The following is a 6539-nucleotide window of genomic DNA, read 5'->3' as shown; positions in this document are numbered from 1 at the left end:
GACTCTCTATAACCCCTGTTCTTAGTCATTCAGTCATGTCCGACTTTTTGCGACTCCATGGACAGCAGCCCGCCAGGTTCCTCTGTCCATGGGAATTCTCCAAGCAAGAATGCTGAAGTAGGTTGCCATGCCCTCCTCCAGGGGACTTTCCCAACCCAGGTATTGAACCTAGGTCTCCTGCATTGCAAATGGATTCTTTACCATCCGAGCCAGCAGGGAAGCCCAAAGCTCCACTAACAGACAGATTCTTTACCATCAGAGCCAGCAGGGAAGCCCAAAGCTCCACTAACAGATTCTTTACCATCAGAGCCAGCAGGGAAGCCCAAAGCTCCACTAACAGATTCTTTACCATCAGAGCCAGCAGGGAAGCCCAAAGCTCCACTAACAGATTCTTTACCATCAGAGCCAGCAGGGAAGCCCAAAGCTCCACTAACAGACGGATTCTTTACCATCAGAGCCAGCAGGGAAGTCCAGAGCTCCACTAACCCTAAGCTCCACTGCTTGGCTGCTCCTACTTCATTCACTAACTGACTGGCTGAAGGAGAAGAGGGTACAGAGAGGGTAGGTGGAAAAGCTGAGGCATCACTGTATCTCTTAACAGCTGTGTCCTAATGTTACAAGAGAAAATTATTTTCAATTATGTAAACACAAGTGTTAGAAATGAAATTACAGATGGAAGAAAATTCCATCTGGGAAGACTTTTTCCTCAAATTCGGTATAATCTAGATTTGTATATAGATACTGCAGAAAGGCTTTTGTTGTTGGCTATAATTCAGCTCTAAGAGAGGTTTCTGTGGTTAATGAACACAGTATGACAGTTGTGTTGGGTGCATTAGTAAATTAATGCTTATGGGATGGCAACTTGGGGAACGAAGTGTTAAGTTTCTCCTTGTTTTAGGTCAGAATCTCTTTATGTACAAAGTTGAACAACAATCAGATTTAAAATGCTAATGCAGGAGACACAGGAGATGTGGGTTCCATCCCTGGGTTGGGAAGATCTCCTGGAGCAGGGAATGGCAACCCACTCCAGTATTCTTGCCTGGAGAATCCCATGGACAGAGGAACTTGGCAGGCTATGATCCACGGGGTTGCACAGAGTCGGATGTGACTGTGCCCACACGAATGTTAGTGCCCATAGTATTCATTAGATTCTCAAGACAATGAATATAACTGGTGTGTATGGGTCTAGTTTGTTGACCTGCACACAAATAGTCAAGCTAGTATATATCCTGGCAACTCTTCAAAGGAGTCTAAAAAGTCTGTATCGAGCGCATAAGTTACAAATGCTCCATATTACAGAGTATAGCACACTTCCTCTGCAGACAGTTCCATCGAGGGCTTCCTGGTCTGGAAACAACTTTTATAGGAATCCTTTGTTAAGCTGCCCCAAATGTATCATCATAAAATGTTAAACCACTGTCTGGAGTTTAAAAATCCATCTTTGTGGCCTTTCTGACTTTGTCAAGTAAAAGCTAGGGATTGAATATTGTTGATACCTCAAATTCACTTTGCAAGCATTTCCTTAAAATTACTAGGAAGAATAAATGGAAATTTAGTGCATTTAGGATTTATTCTTTATCTGCTCAGCAAGCATTTAGAGAATACTTAGCATTTAGAAGCAACTGAGATTTTAGCTGTGAGGACAAAGAGGAATACAACACAAACTCTGTCTTTATGGAGCTCTAGATTAATGGCTCAGAGATTTCAGTAGACAGAGAGATAAGCAGATAAATGAAAAGCAATCATGAGTGCTTACTGTTTTACACCAAACTCTTCTATCAACCTATGTTTGATTTTGGAAGGTAAACACTTCTGATAGTTCCATGTTCAACCAGTTGGTATCTCAGTGATTGGAAGCCTTTGGTGCCCACTAGATCACCTTGCTGGAGAAAGAAATGGCAACCCACTCCACTCTTCTTGCCTGGAGAATCCCATGGACAGAGGAGCCTGCTGGGCTTCAGTCCATAGGGTCACAGAGCTGGACACGATTGAAGCAACTGAACACTCATGCACAGATCACCTTGAAGCATTTTAGACATGCAGTTGCCTGGGACAGCACACAGACCTAATGAATCAACAGTCCTGGAGATGAAGTCCTGGTATGGACACTCTGAAGAGCTCTGCAGTGCTTCTGGTGTGCTGTTGATCGAGATCTTGTAAAGTTTTACTGCGTGTTTATTATTTGATCGGAAATATGCATCTATCACATAAGTATTTAGAAAGTCAAACCAGTTATTGTGAGCTACAAACCAGTTAGATTATTGTCCTCTCCCAGTCTCCTGCATATTGTTATGTGTTAAACTTGAGTCTGGAGCAGACATGCATTTATGGTACTTTTGTAGCTAAACTTTGTTTATTTGAGCTGATTATATTCCACCTGGTTACCAGAATCCTGTTTACTCTAAAGGGAAGATAAACTGTGTCAACTGTTAGAAAATCATTAAAATAGACCTCGAGGAATAGTTAAGTCCTCATGGAAAACGCTGACACCTGTTGTCTTTTACAGCAATCCCAAGTCGACCTCATCCATTTTCTTTATTTTTTTCCTCTCTTGTTCTTGAGAGATAATTTCCATGAAAATGAGATCTTTATTTCTTGAGAGTTCATCTGTTTCTACTGCTCAGAGGGGGAAAAAATGCTTAAAATTTAAGCTCAGTGAGTTGAATTAGAATGCTGCTCAGTGTTTTCCAACAAGGATCCATAGCTTTTTGTGGTCTACCTGGAATTCAAGCTGTCTGCTTACCAGCTGCTGTTGGGATGAAGGTTTGTTGGTGCTGTTTTCTTGTGGACGTGTCATTCTCGAGAACAGACACTCCAGCTACTGTGACTACAATCAGGGAAAATTTGCACTCCCTTTAATCTTTGTCCTTCTGCTTTGCTCTCAACCCTAATCGGGTGATAACCTACATCTAACAACAGCTTTACCTTACAGCATTAAGTACCAGACGATGAACATAACAGTTTATAAGAGTGAGCATCTTTTCAGAATTCTTTTTTATATGTCACTTTCCCTTTTATTTTATATCTCTTTCTAACTACAAAATAAGTACTATTGTAAGGAAAAGGAACAGAACTTTTATAATTAAGCACTGTCCTAGGTTGACATTTGCAGATATATTGATTAATATTTAATGATTTTCCTTTTGGATTCAGTATACGAATGTCTGAAAAAGGCATGCACTACTTGCTTCGACATTCTAAGTTCACATAGTATATGATAGGAGAAGAAAAAAAGACTCTACTTAAGTAAATTGTAGTTTATCCCTTGGGATTTAATGGACTTGGTGATACATAGGCTAATCAGGCTATATAGATTAATTAACAGGCTCATGAAATTCTAAAACGTACTTGTAACAGTTGTATTTCAATAAAAGTAAAATTTTAAAAGAATTTTGAATACCAGAAGAGTTATGGCAAAAAGAAAGATAATGTAGTCTTATCTTTAACATCTCCTACATAATCAATCATTGCCTTGGCCCATATGGAATTCATAATAAAATATTATAAAAAATTGAGGTCATACATTCAAGTTACTTAATGACTTTTCTTTAATTAGTTACATAAAATAATATAATGAGGACATATGTTCTGATTTACCATTTTATTAGTGAGGAGAAAATCCATTTTTCTAAGTCATATATCTAAGATCCTGAGAAATATTAAAGAGAGACTTGTAAAAAATCTCCTATCCTTTGGAACCCTCCTGGATCTCCATCTTGCATTGTTTATTTGTTTTACTATAGCTGACCCTGACGGTTACATACCCCAAAGCCCTTCTCTGTCTTCTCCCATTGGCCAAACACAACTATTAGGAAAGAGGGTGAATATACCAGATATTTATAATCCTAACTTCCTTCCAGTGTAGGAAAACAAAATGATCTAGAAATGGTCAATGATACATGAAGGGAATTATTTTGGGGGCTTCTGATAAAATATTCGTTCTTAGTAAAAGGATAAAGATTATGTGTATGGGTGGCAGACATTGTGCTTCCTTAATAACTTTGCACATGCATTGTGTGAAGATGTAATATTTGGAGCTACTGCATCTATTCTGCAACCATGAGGAGATATCACCAACTTCTTAAAGATGGTGGAGATGCTTGGAGGATCCTGGCTATTTGATGACATAATGGAGCCACTAAATCAACCTTGAAACTGTGTATTTTGGTATTTTTGTCATGTGAAATGGTAATAAACACCTAATGCCTGAGTCATGCTCACTTATATATTCTATCTCTTTCAATCAAAAGTACTTTAACTGATAACTGGCAAATGCTACAAGACTTACAATGGAGGTTAGATCTGTATATTTAAGAGAGGACTCAATATTTAGGAATCTTCTGGTTTTATTTAATCTGTTAGTAATAAAACCAGATAAGCTATGAAGGAAAACTGAGTTGTTAGCTGGAAATTCTGCAACCAACAATTGTAGTATCTAAAATAGGTTAGAAGACTATACCAGTCAAGTTTGGGTAAGAATAAACATTATATCAAGTGTGGAAGTACACACTGGTATAAATACTCATAGTCAGAAAAGCCAGAATCTCATAATATGAAAAATCAATATTTCTGTCTTTATGCCAGTACCATACTGTCTTGATGACTGTGGGTTTGTAGTAGAGCCTGAAGTCCGGCAGGTTATTTCCCCCAGTTCCATTTTTCTTCCTCAAGATTGCTTTGGCTATTCGAAGTTTTTTGTATTTCCATACAAATTGTGAGATTATTTGTTCTAGTTCTGTGAAAAATATCGTTGGTAGCTTGATAGGGATTTCATTGAATGTATAAATTACTTTGGGTAGTATACTCATTTTTACAATATTTATTCTTCTAATCCATGAACATGGTATATTTCTCCATCTATTAGTGTCCTCTTTGATTACTTTCAGTAGTGTTTTATAGTTTTCTATGTACAAGTCTTTTGTTTCCTTAGGTAGATATATTCCTAAGTATTTAATTCTTTTCGTTGCAACAGTGAATGGAATAGTTTCCTTAATTTCTCTTTCTATTTTCTCATTATTAGTGTATAGGAATGCAAGGGATTTCTGTGTGTTGATTTTATATCCTGCAACATTACTGTAATCATTGATTAGCTCTACTAGTTTTCTGGTAGAGAGAGGGTTTTCTGTGTAGAGGATCACGTCATCAGCGAACAGTGAAAGTTTTACTTCTTCTTTTCCAATTTTTATTCCTTTTATGTCTTTTTCTGCTCTGATTGCTGTGGCCAAAACTTCCAGAACTATGTTGAATAGTAGTGGTGAGAGTGGGCACCCTTGTCTTGTTCCTGACTTTAGGGGAAATGCTTTCAGTTTTTCACCATTGAGGATAATGTTTGCTGTGGGTTTGTCATATATAGCTTTTATTATGTTGAGGTATGGTACTGGCATAAAGACAGAAATATAGATCAATGGAACAAAATAGAAAGCCCAGAGATAAATCCACTCACCTATGGACACCTTATCTTTGACAAAGGAGGCAAGAATATAAAATGGAGAAAAGACAGTCTCTTTAACAAGTGATGCTGGGAAAACTGGTCAGCCACTTGTAAAAGAATGAAACTAGAACACTTCCTAACACCACACACCAAAATAAAATGGATTAGAGAGCTAAATGTAAGACCAGACACTATAAAACTCCTAGAGGAGAACGTAGGCAAAACACTCTCCGAAATAAATCACAGCAGGATCCTCCATGACCCACCTCCCAGAATAGTGGAAATAAAAACAAAAATAAACAAATGGGACCTAATTAAAATCAAAAGCTTCTGCACAACAAAGGAAACTATAAGTAAAGTGAAAGTACAGCCTTCAGAATGGGAGAAAATAATAGCAAATGAAGCAACTGATAAAGGATTAATCTCCAAAATATACAAGCAGCTCCTGCAGCTCAATTCCAGAAAAATAAATGACCCAATCAAAAAATGGGCCAAAGAACTAAACAGACATTTCTCCAAAGAAGACATAAGGATGGCTAACAAACACATGAAAAAATGCTCAACATCCCTCATAATCAGAGAAATGCAAATCAAAACCACAATGAGATACCATTTCACACCAGTTAGAATGGCTGCTATCCAAAAGTCTACATGCAATAAATGCTGGAGAGGATGTGGAGAGAAGGGAACCCTCTTACACTGTTGGTGGGAATGCAAACTAGTACAGCCACTATGGAGAACAGTGTGGAGATTCCTCAAAAAACTGGAAATAGAACTTCCATATGATCCAGCAATCGCATTCCTGGGCATACACACCGAGGAAACCAGAATTGAAAGAGACACATGTACTCCAATGTTCATTGCAGCACTGTTTATAATAGCCAGGACATGGAAGCAACCTAGATGTCCATCTGCAGATGAATGGATAAGAAAGCTTTGGTACATATACACAATGGAGTATTATTCAGCCATCAAAAAGAATGCATTTGAATCAGTTCTAATGAGGTGGATGAAACTGGAGCCTATTATACAGAGTGAAGTAAGCCAGAAAGAAAAACACCAATACAGTATACTAAAGCATATATATGGAATTTAGAAAGATGAAAAT

This window comes from Moschus berezovskii, chromosome 23 (assembly GCF_049115385.1).
Source record: "Moschus berezovskii isolate FMDL1 chromosome 23, NW_MosBer_1.0, whole genome shotgun sequence".
Taxonomy (NCBI): domain Eukaryota; kingdom Metazoa; phylum Chordata; class Mammalia; order Artiodactyla; family Moschidae; genus Moschus; species Moschus berezovskii.
Note: the sequence above shows the minus strand (reverse complement) of the source record.